This window comes from Rhinolophus sinicus, linkage group LG02 (assembly GCF_036562045.2).
Source record: "Rhinolophus sinicus isolate RSC01 linkage group LG02, ASM3656204v1, whole genome shotgun sequence".
In the NCBI taxonomy this organism is placed as follows: domain Eukaryota; kingdom Metazoa; phylum Chordata; class Mammalia; order Chiroptera; family Rhinolophidae; genus Rhinolophus; species Rhinolophus sinicus.
Window position 1 is genome coordinate 114,176,815 of NC_133752.1, and position 15,161 is coordinate 114,191,975.

The 15,161-nt window shown below is 44.8% G+C and overlaps 1 long non-coding RNA gene across 1 annotated transcript; it reads right to left on the reverse strand.

The window, feature by feature from the left end:
- Positions 1–7,164: 7,164 nt before the first annotated feature.
- On the reverse strand, positions 7,165–10,860 carry LOC141568485 (uncharacterized). Its single transcript, XR_012491643.1, has 3 exons — positions 10,721–10,860; positions 8,340–8,426; positions 7,165–7,852 (listed from the first exon to the last, which is right to left on the reverse strand). It is a non-coding gene; the product is annotated as an uncharacterized LOC141568485 (long non-coding RNA).
- Between the last annotated feature and the right edge of the window lie 4,301 nt (positions 10,861–15,161).

The window sequence follows — 15,161 nt, forward strand, 5'->3', positions numbered from 1 at the left end:
TGGGCTATATCTTTCCCCAGGGGCTCCATCTTCACGTGTGGAACTCTCTACAAATTTATTCCCCCCAAAAAGGGCCCAACTCTAAACCAGTGCTTCTCAGACTTTGTGAGGGTAAAGACCCCGAACATCAAGAAGATTTTGAGGGCAGTGAAACTATTCCGTATGACACTGTAATAGTTCATTCATGACTTTATGAATTAAGCAAAACCCATAGAATGCACAACACTACTGAACCCTGATGTAAACTATGGACTTTGTTAGCAATAATGTTTCAACATTGGTCCCTCAATTATAACAAATGTATCACACCAATGCAAGATTTTAATAATGGCGGAAGCTGAGGAGGCAAAAGGGAGTGAGTACAAGGGAACTCTCTGGACTTTCTGCTCAATTTTTCTATAAACCTAAAACTGCTCTAAAAAAATAAAATCCATTAATTAAGAAACAAAGACTCGCCACCCTCACGCGTCCCTCCCTCCCCAGGAGAACAGTTGAACCTTTAAGATCTTTTGATTGAGAAATTACTGAATGACCCAGGCACCGCCAACTCCTTGCAGCCTGTAAATCAGTGACTAGTCGATCGTTCCCTCAGCATCAGCGCACACTCAGGAGAACGTGGCTCCACCCGGGTGCCGGTCCTCACACTGTCTCAGTCCTCGCACAGCTCTGTTAGGCCTCCAGCTTCACCGGCCTCTGCAGTCACTGCTCTAAGTTCTCCAAGGCCATCCAAGGGTTAAGGACCTCTGGGGTGGGGCGAACCCCTACACATGACCTTTTCCCCTCCACGTTTCCTGGCCCAAGACTCTTTTTTCAGCTGAGGTTAATCTGATTAGAGTTAAGGTGCTAATAACTTGAATGAATGCCATTAAACAGTACGAGATAAAATCTGCATTTAAACAGGGGCTCCCCAAGGGCCAGAGGCTGGAATGTCAAGCATGTGGGTAGGGCCCGAGGAGTGAGGACTGGAGAGAGGTCTTTTCAAGGGCCTCTGGGTAGCTTCCCACTATCGTTTGTGAAGCAATTTAATAATATTTTCCCAGCGCTTCTAAGTGTCAGTACTGTGCTAAGTGCTGTATATACAGTATCTCATTTTATTTTCATAGCAACGTAATGAGGTCTGGATCATGGTCTCCCTTCTGCGGAGGGAGCTAAGAAACTTTGCCGGTATGTGGCAGAAGGGAAATTCAAACCTAGTTTGAATCCTACTTTAATCCCTTCTCTTCTAATCTATTTCTCCCTAACTAAGAGTGAAAGTTATATGTAGCAGAATTTCTATAACTCCTAAGTGACAGCAATGGATGGGACCTGGTATGCACGCAGCCTTGCCTTTGCCAAACCAGACCTGCCTCCCCTCCTCACCTTCGGGCAGGTCCTCCCTCCCTGTCCATGAAGCCATAGTGGCCCCAGTGTTTGGAACATCATGGGGAAGAGACCAAGCCCCTGAGTGTAATTCACTAGTTTCTGCCCACTTGATGAGAGTCTAGAAAAGTACTGGGTCTGGAGTAGCAGATATTACTAAGGGGAGTTCCCTGTCCTCAGAAAGTTCCCAGTGCACTGGGGGAATAGGAAGAAGCACGGGAAAGAGAGGGGAGAATTGGGGTTAGGGGTTAGGGGATAGGCAATTTATTTGGAAAAACCCCACAGGGAATTTTGATATTGCCTGCCTTCCATTGAGGATCACTTTCACAGACTTGTCACATTTTCACAACTGCGATCCAAGGGTCACTCTAACCCAGTCAGATAGTCCATAGCCCTGGTCACTGAACAGAAAGAAGAGGAGAAAGCAGCGCACACGAGCCATTTCAAAGCCACTCCTCCCCCATTTGCGCACTCATTTAACAAGAGTATGTCGGGTGCCTAATTTGTGCCTGGCACTCTAAGCCCTGGGGAGTCCAGGAGGGAAACAAAACCAATGAAAGCCCTGCCTTAGGAGCTTACCTTCCAATTGGACCACCAGAGCATAAATCGATAATTAAGTAGACATATAATAGCGAGTGATAGTAAACGCTAGGAAGAAAAAGAAAGCAGCCTACGGTAAAGGTAAGAAAGTATTCTGTTCGAATAACAATTTGATACAGACAGCATGTTTGTCACAGGTGTGCCAGTGTCATCTACGCTGTCTGAAGAGCACAGCCCTGTCATTCAAAAATAAGTTAAGTTGTAAATATAGATCATGGAACAAATGAAGGTGCCAAACATAGAGACAAGATAATACTACCAGAAACAGCATCTGGGATGCGGGCATGCTACAGGGTACCATTTACAGATTCAACATTACATACCCTGGTTCAAATCCTGCTTCTGTCATTTGCTAACTGTGACTTTCAGAAATTTACTTGATTTTTCAATTTTTCAGTTTCTTCATTTGAAAATTGGGGAAAATGATATTTATCTTAAAGATTGTGGTGAAGTTTAAAAACAGATAATATTTGTAAAGTACTTGGCCCAATGTCTAGCACTTAATAATCACAGTAAGTGATAACTACTATTAGTAATTTTTGTTGCAAGAGCTGAGATGTTCCAAATATTTATTTTAATCATCATTGGTAGAAAGCATAATAACTTGTGTCTGAAACATTTTATGTTTGTACATAAAGTATTTTACATATGTAATCTTATTAAATCCTCATAGCAAATCTGAGAATTGGGTATTATTTGGGGACATTTTTCTGAGAGCTACATTAATCATTTTTCATATAAGAAATTTGAAACTAAGTGAATGAGGAAGCCAGGACTTTACCAAAACAATCTAAGCTCAAATCCTAAATTTGTGAGGATGGTGGTTGGCAGGAGCCAGAGGAAATAAACCTCCTACCCTTAGAATCTGTTGGCCAGACCCAGAGCCCAGGCCCCTGTCTTAACTGCTAGGAAAGTGAGTAGCCAGCACTGTCGGCTCCAAGCACGTTCTAATAGTTCAAGCAAGGAAGAAGGAAGAAAAAAGATGTTGGCTGGGCAAGAATAGTGTCCGCAACATGTGCAGATAAGTCGATGTTTTACCAAAGAACAGAAACCTAGGAATGATTCTTGAAACCATCCTCTCTCTCACACCTCCATTTTCAATTGACTTCCGAACGCTATTAATTTCGCCTTCCCATTGTTTCACAGGTATTCACTTTCCTCTTCGTTTGCCGTCCTCGTCCAGGCTATTAGCAATCTCCCTGCAGGGCTGCAAACTGAGAGATGGTTCCCCGGCACCCACTCTCTTCTCCATGCTGCTAGAATGACCTCTGCAAAACGTGAGCATGCTCCTCTCTGCTGTTAATTCTTCAGTGGCTTCCGGGTGCTTGCAGGACGATGTCCAGGGTCTCAGCCTGTGTGGTAGGGGCACAGCCCACCTCTGGTCTCATTCCACACCACTCTTCCCCTCCCGTTCATACCAGGTTGCTGGAACTCACCCTCCTCCCTCCCCCCATGCAGCCTCTGCCCAGGCTGATCCCGCCTCCAAACAGGGCTCCTCCCCTCTCCAGAGCCTCTCCCAGGTACCTCCCATCCATCCCTCCCCTCACACATTCTCCCCACCTGGGTCAGGTTACCATGAGAAATGCCATATCAATTGGGAATTACATTCACCTCTAAGCGATAAAGAACCCCCCAAATTGTGGCTTAAACAAGACGAGTTGGGGGCACCAGGTTGCGGGAAGAGGTCCTTTTCTCTCATGAAACAAGCAGCCCAGAGGTGGGCAGTCAAGGCTCCTGGTACAGAGTCCTGCTCCTCAGGTTTGCCAAAGAGCTGCTGGGGCTCCAGCCATCACAACACACACCCCAATTAAAGAGAAGTCCCAGAAATCCCACCCAAGAGCTCTTACTCTATCTCATTGCCCCCAATTTAGCTAAAAGCCAGAGGCTAGGAAAAGTAATGCTCTGACTGGCTCCTTTATTACCTCTAACCAAATAGGGATTCAATAAGTAAAGGAGAGGGAGACTGAATATTGAGGAGATAATCAGCTGCCTCTGCTACATATGCCTTCATAGAAAAGTTCCCTTCCTTCTTAACACTTCCCCAAGTTCAAAGTTGCACATTCATTAGCTTGAGTGTTTGAGTATTGTACTAATGTCTGCCACCCCACTGAGTATAACTCCGTAAGAACAGAGACTGTGTTTGGTTTTGTTCACGATTGCACTGCCAATGCCTCCCACAGCATGTGGTACATGGCTGGTGCTCTACAGTGGTCTGTGAGATGAGTGAACGAATGAATGAATGAATGAATGAATGAATGAATGAAGAGCAAGCACTAAATCTGATGGAGGTACTTTCTTCTGCGAGACATTTCTAGCATATGCAGTTCCTAGCGACTTTGTAAGGATGAGGATGAGGTACCCACTTAACTTCTACATCCTCAGTGATCGCAGACAGATGGAAGGACCTGGGACAGGAAGTGAATGCTGGCTCCCCTGGAAGCTGCCTGCAGAGGTAGAGCATCGATGCCCCAGACCATATGTGTTTAAGCAAGAGACGGACTCCTCCCTGGAGGGTCCTTCATCGTCAGCCCACCGTGTAGCACTGAGCAGTCCAACATGAGAAGCAAAAGGCCCATCAGGCCCTGACCTTGTTACATCATTAACGTCCAAGGCTTGACTTCAAAGTGGCCAATTAATTCTCCTGAGAAGCACACATTGTTCGGAAGCCTCTGGCATACTGGAATCTATAGAAGAAAAGATCAATCAGTAACTCTCCAGTACTACACTTTTTTATAAACACGAACCATGGGAAGTAAGCCATAGAATGTTTGCCCTGTAACAAACTTTAGCAATGACCTTGTCAACCCCTTTGTCTTACAAACCAGGGCACTGAGGCTTGGGAAGAGGATGCTTTTTCCCAGAGCACATGGCAATTTAGAGGCAGAATGAGGCCTGGGCCCCGGACCCCACTCTTCACACTAAACCAGCCAGAGTGGGCAGAAGGGCCCCAGGGAGAGCTGGGACTCCTTCCCCACATCTCTGCCCTTTTCTCTCTGAAGACGTTAAAAACAAACAAACAAGCAAACTGGAAGACAAAAGTGTACACTTCCTCTTGGGCAATTCCCTAGCAACCCTCAGTTTTCATCCCTATAAATTCTTTGATGAAGGGTCTGACTTGATTGTCAGACCCAAATACAGCTGTATCTGGGGCTCTGGGCTTGTTTAGCCAAGTGTACCAATAGATAAGGCAATTTCTCCAGGCTGTCAGTGGCCACTGAATTGTAAGCAGTGGCCCCATAGTTCCTGCTCTTCAGACACTTAGATTCTATTTGAGTGCACAGGATGCGTATCTGAAACAAATGACTGGTGACTAGCGGTGCTGACCTGACCTTTGTCTGGAGAGGAAAGCTTTGCACCTCACTCTACCCTCACTTGCAAGCAGGATGCAGTGTAGACCCCTGCTGGGAGGGCATTTAGCCCGTGTCTACTTTAGTGTTTTCATCTGAAATTCAAAGTGCAGGGGGCCTGGCATAATTATTTACTTATTAATCTCATTACTATTGAATAGCTGTTTTTGTATAAGTCATCATTTATTGATTGACTGCCTAAATGAATCAATCAATATCACATATGACATAACAACTTGCTGAGGAGTGTGTTGCAAATGACTTCAAACAAGATGGTTATAACAATTATTTATTTAGTGCGCACTATGTTCTAGGCACACTGCGTATATTGTCTCTAATCCTCAAAACAAACAAGCAAAGAAGGTAGTTAAAGAGTAAATCATTTGCCGAAAGGCTCGCAGCTTTTGAAAGTAGGAGAGATAGGATCTGAACTCAGTTCTGGCTGCCTCCAAACCCTTTGTTCTCCACGAGACCGTACTACCTTCCAACTTTGCAGAATGTGCTTGTACCCGTAAACATGGGTCAGCCCTGTCTTTTCTACTTTGGGAGTCAGATGAAATGTGCATTTTTGTTTTCCAGCTTACGTCGCTCCATTTTCTGGACCAGTAGGCAAGCAGCTACTTGCAAGAGTGAACACTGAGTAGGGGTCGAGTGGGGTGTGGGAAGGACCCTCCCTTCTGCAAATAGATAGGAAGCAGGCAGAGGGTATTTGGAATATCTTCACCAGGGAGGTATCCTTGGAGTGGTGGGGCTGCTTAAAAGAAACAGGCCCAGATAAAAGGGATTTCTCATCCCCTTCACAGATGATGTTCTGTTAGCACCTCCCAAGCACTGAGAACAGGCGCTCAGCTCTCCTGTGAGACTGTTTACACAATGCTTTGGTCCCTCTGGTGAAAAGTGCCCTGGGGTTAAAGGACTCTCCCACAATCTCATACCCCTTGAATCACGGGAGGAGGACACATTGGTTGGTGCCAGTGTGGGACCTGGGATGCAGAGGGGGAGGAGCGGGTAGGTGAAGCGAGGGGAGGGGTGGAGATTCCACTCTGAACCTAATGCATAGTTATCCATCACCCTCTGTCGTTTCTGACTCTGGATTGTTTACAAAACCCTCACCCTAGCATGCACTGGGCTGCCTTAAATAGCCTTTGCTCCTTCCTTAAGATGGAGGCGTTGCTTTTGTTATAGCAAAATCAGAAATCTTAATTTAGCCCCCAGGCAAGACACACCCAAAAGCTGACCTGGGGAGATGGGCCTGCTTCCCACATGAATTCAACGCCCATGAGTGTGGAGTTTTCTCTCAGTATACTCAAAGACATTCTCTCATCCCCTGTCTCTCTTTTCCCCACACTGTTTATGTGAGTTTATCTATTAGAAGCATGGGGTGAGGGAATGTGAGAGCAATCTACTGGGGTGAGCACGATCAATTCAAAACACGAAGCGGTGAAGGACTAAGGCAGGCAAAAAGAGCAGATGCTAAGTCATTTCACAAATACCGATGTATCCCAGTAAACCTAGGGCCTGGTTAGATAGCCTCTTAGGGAAAAACGTACTTCTCTCATCCCGGATGCTCATTCATTAGTGAGGGAAGACGGGGGAATCCGCACTGGAGGTCAACCAAGACTGTGAGCCATGCAATGCAGCATAGGTGCCCCTCCCAAAGATTCTAGCTGCTCACACCAAGGGTCCAGGGCACGAGGAAGCCAATGGCCAACCCTAAGTCAGAAAACGGGCAGCTCACCAGATCAGAGGGGAATAGTCTTCTTGCAGCACTGGCCTTTAGTCCACTAACCATCCCAACCTCGTCCCTCACAAAATGAATGTGTGCTCAGGGAATGCAAACTCATTTTAACATGACCTTAAAGAAAGCAGCTGAAGGTATGCCCACTGCCTACCACCACCAGGAAAAAACAAAAACCGCTTAAATATCCCAAGGCTTTAATATCCTGTATCCTTTGATCAGGGATGTAAGGCATCTCAACTTCAACTAAGCAGTGGATTTTGGAAACTAGAGCATTTGACACGTGCAGATTTAAATGAACTGAGTTGTAAACGCTTTTGTGCAATGTGACCCTTTTCCCCAGTGCATCTTGGCTCCAGGGAGCCATGGGTACACCTGAGAGCTGCTGGCAGATGCAGTGCTTGGCCCTCCAGCTGAATGCCCACTGGCCAGCTGGGCTCCAGGTTCAGTGAGTTGTCTCTCATGGATTTACTTTCCTCAGGAGCTGGAGCTGGCAGAACCCAAAAGTTATTTTGCCACCAGTACGTTCTTCCTTGATTGTCATACGTTTCTTGATTTTGACAGTGATGTATTTTGAGGGTATCTGATTCATTGAAAATCGCTCAGTGAGGGATGGTTTGTGAAAGTGATTTGATGGCCAGGATGCTGAGATTCCTTTCTGTTCCTCCTGGTCCTCTGAACCCACCTCCTCCAAACCCCAGCCCTGGCTGGAAGCTGGAGAGGCACAATTCAGATTACAGAGGAGAGTGGAGGCCAGGCATGGTGTGAAGTATATTTAATCCTCCAAAATATCCCATGAGTCTTCTCCCTGTTTCACAGATAAGAACACTGAGGCTCAGTTAGGGGCCTTGCAGTTTGTGAGAAAATAGAGCTTTGCATAGGATCTGCCTGACTCCAGAGACTGCCTTTTCCATGGCACCGTACCACACCTCTGGGAAGCAGGCTGCACAGCCCCAAGGATGCCAGCCAACAGTTTATGCTTCGCTTGACTTCTTTCCTCTGTTTCCTCATTCTGAAGCCCTCCACTAGCTGGTATCTAGAAGGGTCATCTCACAGTTCCCCAGCAAAACAGTCCTGATTTATACTATATATACTGTTGGCATCAAAGGCTGGCCAAGTCCTTAGCCACTGAGCCTGGGGTTGAGGAGGAAGTGGTGTATATCTGTGTACAACAGGGCCACGAACTTCCATTAGCCACAGGAGGCCAGCCTTCACTGTGAGTCTGCCACTCAGGGGCCGGGTCCTGCCAGGCCTCAGGTTCCCCGACTGTAAAACAAGAAGACGGCGCTGCTGACCTCCAAGACTCCTGATTCTGACAATCTGCAAGCGTGAGTCAGTACAATGGTCTTGGTGCCAGAAGACAATGCTGCTCCAGAGGGCATCTGAAGACAGAACCAGAGGACAGGGGATACAGTTACAGCCAGAAGGATTTAGACTAGAGAGAAGGGCTGTCTGACAAGTTGTTAAACACAGCAGTAATTACCGAGAGTTTACAGAATCTCTTTCCCGGGAAGTATACACCCATCAGCCTAGCTAGGAAGCATCTCCCTAGGAAGACAAAGAAAAAGCTTTACGTCTTTTTGGCCAAGAAAGACACAGCAGAGAATGGACATGAGCCTTGTGAAAAGAGGCAGAATAGATGCGAGTCCTAGCTGGGGAAATCAAGCCTGACCTGCCTCTTTTCCAGAGTTGCCAGCATCAAATAAGATAACATCTCTGAAAGCGCATTCTCAGCTGTTTGGTGCCAAGGCAAAGACAACGGATTTTGATTGTGTACAGGAGCTGGGGGCTTTCTCTTGAGGTTTTAAGGATAAATAAAGGCAGAACTACTTTACACAGAGGGAGCAAACTACCTAACTGACAGGAATACAGGCTGACATGTGCGATAGACTCCAAATAATACTCATGAATATCAAAGGTTTTAAAGTTAAATCAAGGCTTACCATTGTGGCTTAACACAACCGAAAACTTATCATCTCCATCATCATCCATCACGTTTCATATAAGCATTAAAAAAAAAAAAACTATTGGGGAACAATATGTTTCTCCAGGGCCCATCAGCTCCAAGTTATTGTCCTTCAATCTAGTTGTGGAGGGTGCACCTCAGCTCCAAGTCCAGTCACTGTTTTCAATCTTAGTTGCAGGGGGCACAGCCCACCATCCCATGGGGGAATTGAACTGACAACCTTGTTGTTAAGAGCTCACGCTCTAATCAACTGAGCCATCCAGCTGCCTGTCCAGCAGCTTAGGGGTAGCTCATTGTCTTCAATCTAGTTATGGAGGGCGCAGCTCACTGGCCCATGTGGGAATCGAACCAGCAACCCTGTTGTTCAGAGCTTGCGCTCTAACCAACTGAACCATCCAGCTGCCCAATGAGACATTTTTCACATGTCTTATTGATCCTCACAACAGCTTATGGGGACAGTTCAGGGAGGTATTATTCCATTCTGCAGATGAAGAAATTGAGAATCAAAGAGGTTACATGAGTTAGTTGCTCAAGGTCACGCAGCCAACTAGTGATACAGCTGTCTCGTCTAACTAGAGGTCAATGTCCTTTCTACTAAACCTTGCTCACTCATGTGATTCATTCATTCATTGATTCATTCATCATTCATTCATTCATTCATGTGTTTATTCATTCAGTAGATATTTAGTAAGCATCTTCAAAACAAACAAAAAACCAGTAAACTGGAGCATACTTTCTATTTAATCTCATTGTGAGATTGGGACATTTTCTTTTTTTCATTTTCTTGCATTCTGCTTTATTGTACCTCACAGACATTGCATTTTTTAAAATTAGTTTCAGGTGTACAAAACAATGCAATAGGGACATTTTCGATAAAATAATAATATGTCATTCCTCTGCTCCACAGCCACCCAATGTCATCTCATTTAACACTTCCCACAAAGTGTTCTTTCCACAGCCCACAAAGTCTTAATGTTTGGCCCATCTCTCTGACCTCATCTGCTTCTTCCCACCTCCCTCTCTATGTGCTAAGTACACAGATCTTTGAGTCCTTAAGACACCAACCAAGCTTCTTCCTGTTTCAGGGCCTTTGTACGTGCCATTTGCCCAGTACACACACATCTGCACCATTCTCATAATTTAGGTCTCAGATGTCATATCCTCAAAAAGGGTTTTCCTGACCATCTTGTCACATACCCTCAACACACACAGGCATTCTCTCACACAGTACTCTTTATTTTCTTCATGGTATGTATCATTATCCAGAATTTTCTTTTTTATTTTTACTTGTTTGCACCCACCCTCAGGAATGTAAATTTCGGGAGAGTAAGGGGGGGCCTTCTCTGTCTTGTTCACCAAAGTAGCTTCCTGTCCTATGTTTAACACATAGCAGGCACTCAGTAAATAGCTATTGAATAAGACCATTAATTACTGGTCAAAGTATTTACTGCATTGCATTCAATTGCACTGTGTATGCCATGCAGTAATTGTTATAAGCTACAGATGAAAGAAGAAAAAAAACCTTCTTTAGGTTCCGTTGAAATCTAATCGCCTACAAGGAAAAAGTTTTAGCAGCGGTAGTCAGATCTGTGCACAGTACAAACCTAGATCAGAATACTCGCTTCATTCTTTGTTTTATTTGTTTGTTTGTTTGTTTGTTTACATATGGCATCAATTTATGAACAAAGTTTCTTCAGCTTCCAGTCTTACCTTGGAGTCTCAGGTCCCTGATAAGTGCTGAATATGGGAATGTGTCTGTAAGTTGTCAGCAGTGGACAGCAACCTCTTCTGAACAACTATGAAATTAAAAATTTTGATAGGTCATAGAGGGGACTGTATGCCCAGCCAGAGCTGAGACTTCCACCCCTAGACTCAGAATTAGACCTATAAGAAACAATGCTGGCTTCCTTTTAGCTCAAGAGTTCCTCTTTCAACAGCCTTTCTCTTCGTGGTCAGCATTTTCTCCTCAGTTACTTCTCATTCTTTATTTCTCCCTCTTCTCTCAACTCACTTGCTCTTATGAGAAGTGCTGGAAAACTCATTCACATTAAGGCATAAATGACTGATAACCTCCCAGGCATCTCTGCAGACTAAACGAGAGAAAGTCACAGGAAGGAATAACGCCACAGTGGAATTTTAGGCATCCAGTTCTAGGTGGGGGAACGGCACACAGCCGCTGGCTAGAAGGGCTCTGTCCTGCTCCTCCTGACTCCAAGTCTCACGATTCTTGGGAGAAAATCCTCAGAGGCCATCTGATCACAGTGCTAAACATGGAGTAAAAAGAGCCTCATGGAAGGCTGCGAACAGTAAATCCTCACATGGCTAGAAGATAAATCTGGAGGGTTTCTGCAAGAAAGATGACTGGGTCACCATTTCTGTGGGAAATTTCCATTGGCAAGTGTATCTTCAAGGCATTTGGCTATGGAACTTTTAGCTCTCACCTTGGCCAGCGATACAGACTGTAATGAGAGAGAATGAGTGTGGGCTTAAGGAACTTCAAGAAATATAGTTACTCATTCACAAAATACCTCTTTATAGCTGCAGGTATCAGGGCAGGGTTAGCACTGGCTCCCCTGCTAAGGTGTGAATTATGTGTCTTACTATGACTCCGAGAACAGTGTGATAAATGTGGCTTCTATTAATGAACAGTGCTTTTCATAATGCTGGAAACCACGGTACAAAACAGACAGTACTATTCCCGTTTTTCAGAAGAGAACGAACTCCTAGACATAAATTAACTTGCCCGAGTTTATCTAGCTAGGACATGGCAGAGCCAGGATTCCTTCTGATTCTGAAGATCTTGAGTTTTCCTTTAGTTTCCTTCCTCATGTTTGTAAGTCATAGCAACCTACTGAAGAATGAGCTTGTAATTCCCAATAACATGTATGCAATTATATTTTTAATTTTCTAAATTAGAAATGAATGTTCCAACTAGATTTTGAGGCATGTGCTCAAGGTTTTTGGGTCACTCTACTGATTCTCATTTCTTAAAACAAATATTTACTGAGCATATAAATGCCAGATACAACAGTTGGAGGGGACAGAGATATAGCAGTAAACACAACAGTCCAACAGCCTTGTTTTCAAGGAGCTTACATTCTAGTGGGGGTGGGGGAGGGTGGAAAATAAACAATTAAGGAAAATGTACACTATGTGAGATAGTGGGAGGTGCTGTGGAGTAAAATAAAGCAGGGATAGAATACAGAATGCCACAGTCGACTGCTATTTTAAATAGTCTACTCACCTCACTGGGCAGAGGCGTTTAAGACCTGATGGAGGTTCAGGTGGGGGAGCAAAGCAGGTGGCTTTTTGAGGAAAGTTCAATCTCAGAGTGACGTTTCTGAGGTGGAGTACATCACTTTTGCTCAGTTAGTTAGAAAAATTAATTAATTTATGAAAAATATTAGTCTGATAAGTTGTTTGGTATTATAAGAGCCAAAAAAAAAGGGGGAGGGGATATTTAAATTAATCTTGTGATAAAATCAGGATCAGTGGTTACCCTGGGAAGGTGAGTACAGCTGGGAGGGGATGAGGGAGACTGCTAGCATGCTGGAAATATACCTTAGGTGTACCTTGATCTGGGTGGGGGTTAAATGCCGGTCGTCACCTGCTGTGCCCTTAGGATGTGTGCACTCCACTCTATGATCTGATGCCTCCATTTTAAAAAATGAAATGAAAAGAGGCCTTAGTTTTTCACTTCTGGCATCTGAACTTACATATTTACAAGTTGTGTAATATCAGACGTTTTAGTGGACATTTTTTGGTTTCTTCTTTGCCCACCCTGCTCAAGGCCACAAGTCACTCAGGAAAATGAAAGCTTAAAAAGAACAGGGTTCTCTTCCCAAAAGCGGCCTGAGATGACCTCTGAAAATGGTTCCCTATTCGCTTGACCCAGAGAACCCCACAAAATCCTGCAAATCAAGAGGTCCAAATCTTCGTGTTCACTTTAAGAACACTTGTGAAGCTGCCCAGGCCATCCATGGTACGTATATCCGAAAAGCCACCAAGTATCTGAAAGGTGTCACTTTACAGAAGCAGTGTGCGCCATTCCATCTTTACAATGGAGGTGTGCCCAGGCCAAACAGTGGGGCTGGACGCAGGGTCAGTGGCCTGGAGAGTGCTGAGCTTTTGCTGCACGTGCTTACAAATGCAGAGGAATGCTGACCTAAGGGTTTAGATGTAGACTGTCTGGTTACTGAGCACAGCCAGTGAACACAGCTCCCAAGATGCAGCGCGGAACTTACAGAGCTCGTGGGAGGGTTAACCATACAGGAGCTCCCCCTGCCACACTAAGCTGGTCCTCACTGCGAAAGAGCAGATTGTTCCCGAACCAGAAGAGGAGGCTGCGCAGAAGAAAAGGATCCCAGAAGAAAATGAAGAAACAAAAACTTATGGCCCAGGAGTAAATTCAATTTCAAATAAATGCTAATAAAAGTGAGGGAAAAAAAAGAACAGGGTTCAAATCTTTGCTTGATTTGAACCCTTTGCTTGGGAGAGTTCGTCATTCTCCTGGATGAGTTTCCAAGCTCTGAAATAGGGGATGGTGTTTATCTTCTGGGGTTATCGGGGGACCAAAACGAGATAATGTCTGTGAAAGTTCTCATTTAACAGCGCGACCACAGCAAGCTTCCTTAATACTACAGTTATGGATGTAGCCAGTGCATCACTGGGAATACTGGCAGACTCAATGCTGTGGCCAGTCAACCTGGGCTCTGCGGCTATTTGCTCTTGAACTTGTCACCCTCCACTGAGTACAATAGGTTCCTCAGCCACATGGCATTCTACAGGAAGAGGGGGCAAAACGACTCGTTACTTTTGGGTAATACTCTGTTGGAAAGGACCATCAAACTGAGTTAGTCATACCCTAAAATTTAAAATTTCAGAGGGTTTAATCAGCAGCCCTTTCCATTGCCACCATCTCAACCCTGAAGGACTCAGATGGTAGCTCCCTGGGCAAGGAGAGCAAGGTGAGAGGCACAGGCCCTGCTATGCTGAGAAGTGCATCCTTCCCTCTCCGGATAAGCCATGTGACTAGATCACACCTGTCCTTCCTGGCTCCTTTAGGATGAGTGCTCCAAGGGATCAGCTGCTTGCACTGAGACAAAAGGGTTAGGGCGCATTTTCTGTAGAGAATTTAAAAACATTAATGAAACTGAAGTCAGTCGATCTTTTATTATCACCGTGCACCTACAGTGCTACACAAAAGCAGTGATAACATGCTCCCGCTTCCCAAACCTTATATTGGTCTTATAGCTGCCATGATTACTCTTGAGTTTAACTATGCAACACACACACACACACACACACACACACACACACACACACTTCAAATTAGCACATTTCCATTACTTAGTTTTAGTAACCATTGTATTCTATATGGCAGTTAATTTGGAGAACTCCCAGTTATATCGTCCTGTTTCCCCTACCCACTCACCCCACCCACAAGGACCCAGGAAAAGGCCTCTATTTCCAGGGTGTGTTCCTAATGGCTTAATGGTTTGGACTAGGCAGAGCTCTCTTCTAGACACAGCCCAAGGATAATAGACACCCATTCGTCTTTATGGCTCTGAAGCAATTTCAGGCACTGAGGACAAGAAAACAAATGTTATAACAAAAGATATTCTCATTGCTCTGACCACTTAGGAAATTCCAAGAGTTTGGGGAGCTCCTTTCGCTAATATATGCTTGCATTTAAATAGTTGACTTCAAAGAATTGGTGTGGTATTGTGAATTATAATAAATATGTATTTTGATCTTCTGGCTCACAGCTCCCCAAACTCTTGGAATTTCCTAAGCAATCAGAGCAGTGGCAGCATCTTTTATTACAACATTTCATCTTTTGTCCTCAGTTCCTGAAATTGCTTCAGAGCCATGAAGGCAAAATGGGTGTCTTGTTATCCGTGTAACAAGCCCCTTTCAACAGTTAAGTTTATGTTAATGTGGTGACTTTTAGAAAAATCCCAAGTATGGGGGCTGGTTGCCAGGAAGATAAACCAGGATTAGAGGATTGGCACTTTCAGTCTCCCCCCTCACAATTTCTGGGGAGCAGAGAAGGGCTGAAGGTTCAGTCAATCACAATGGCCAATGATTTAATCAATCGTACCTATGTAATGGAGCCTCCATAAAACCCCGAAAGGACAGTTTGGGGAGC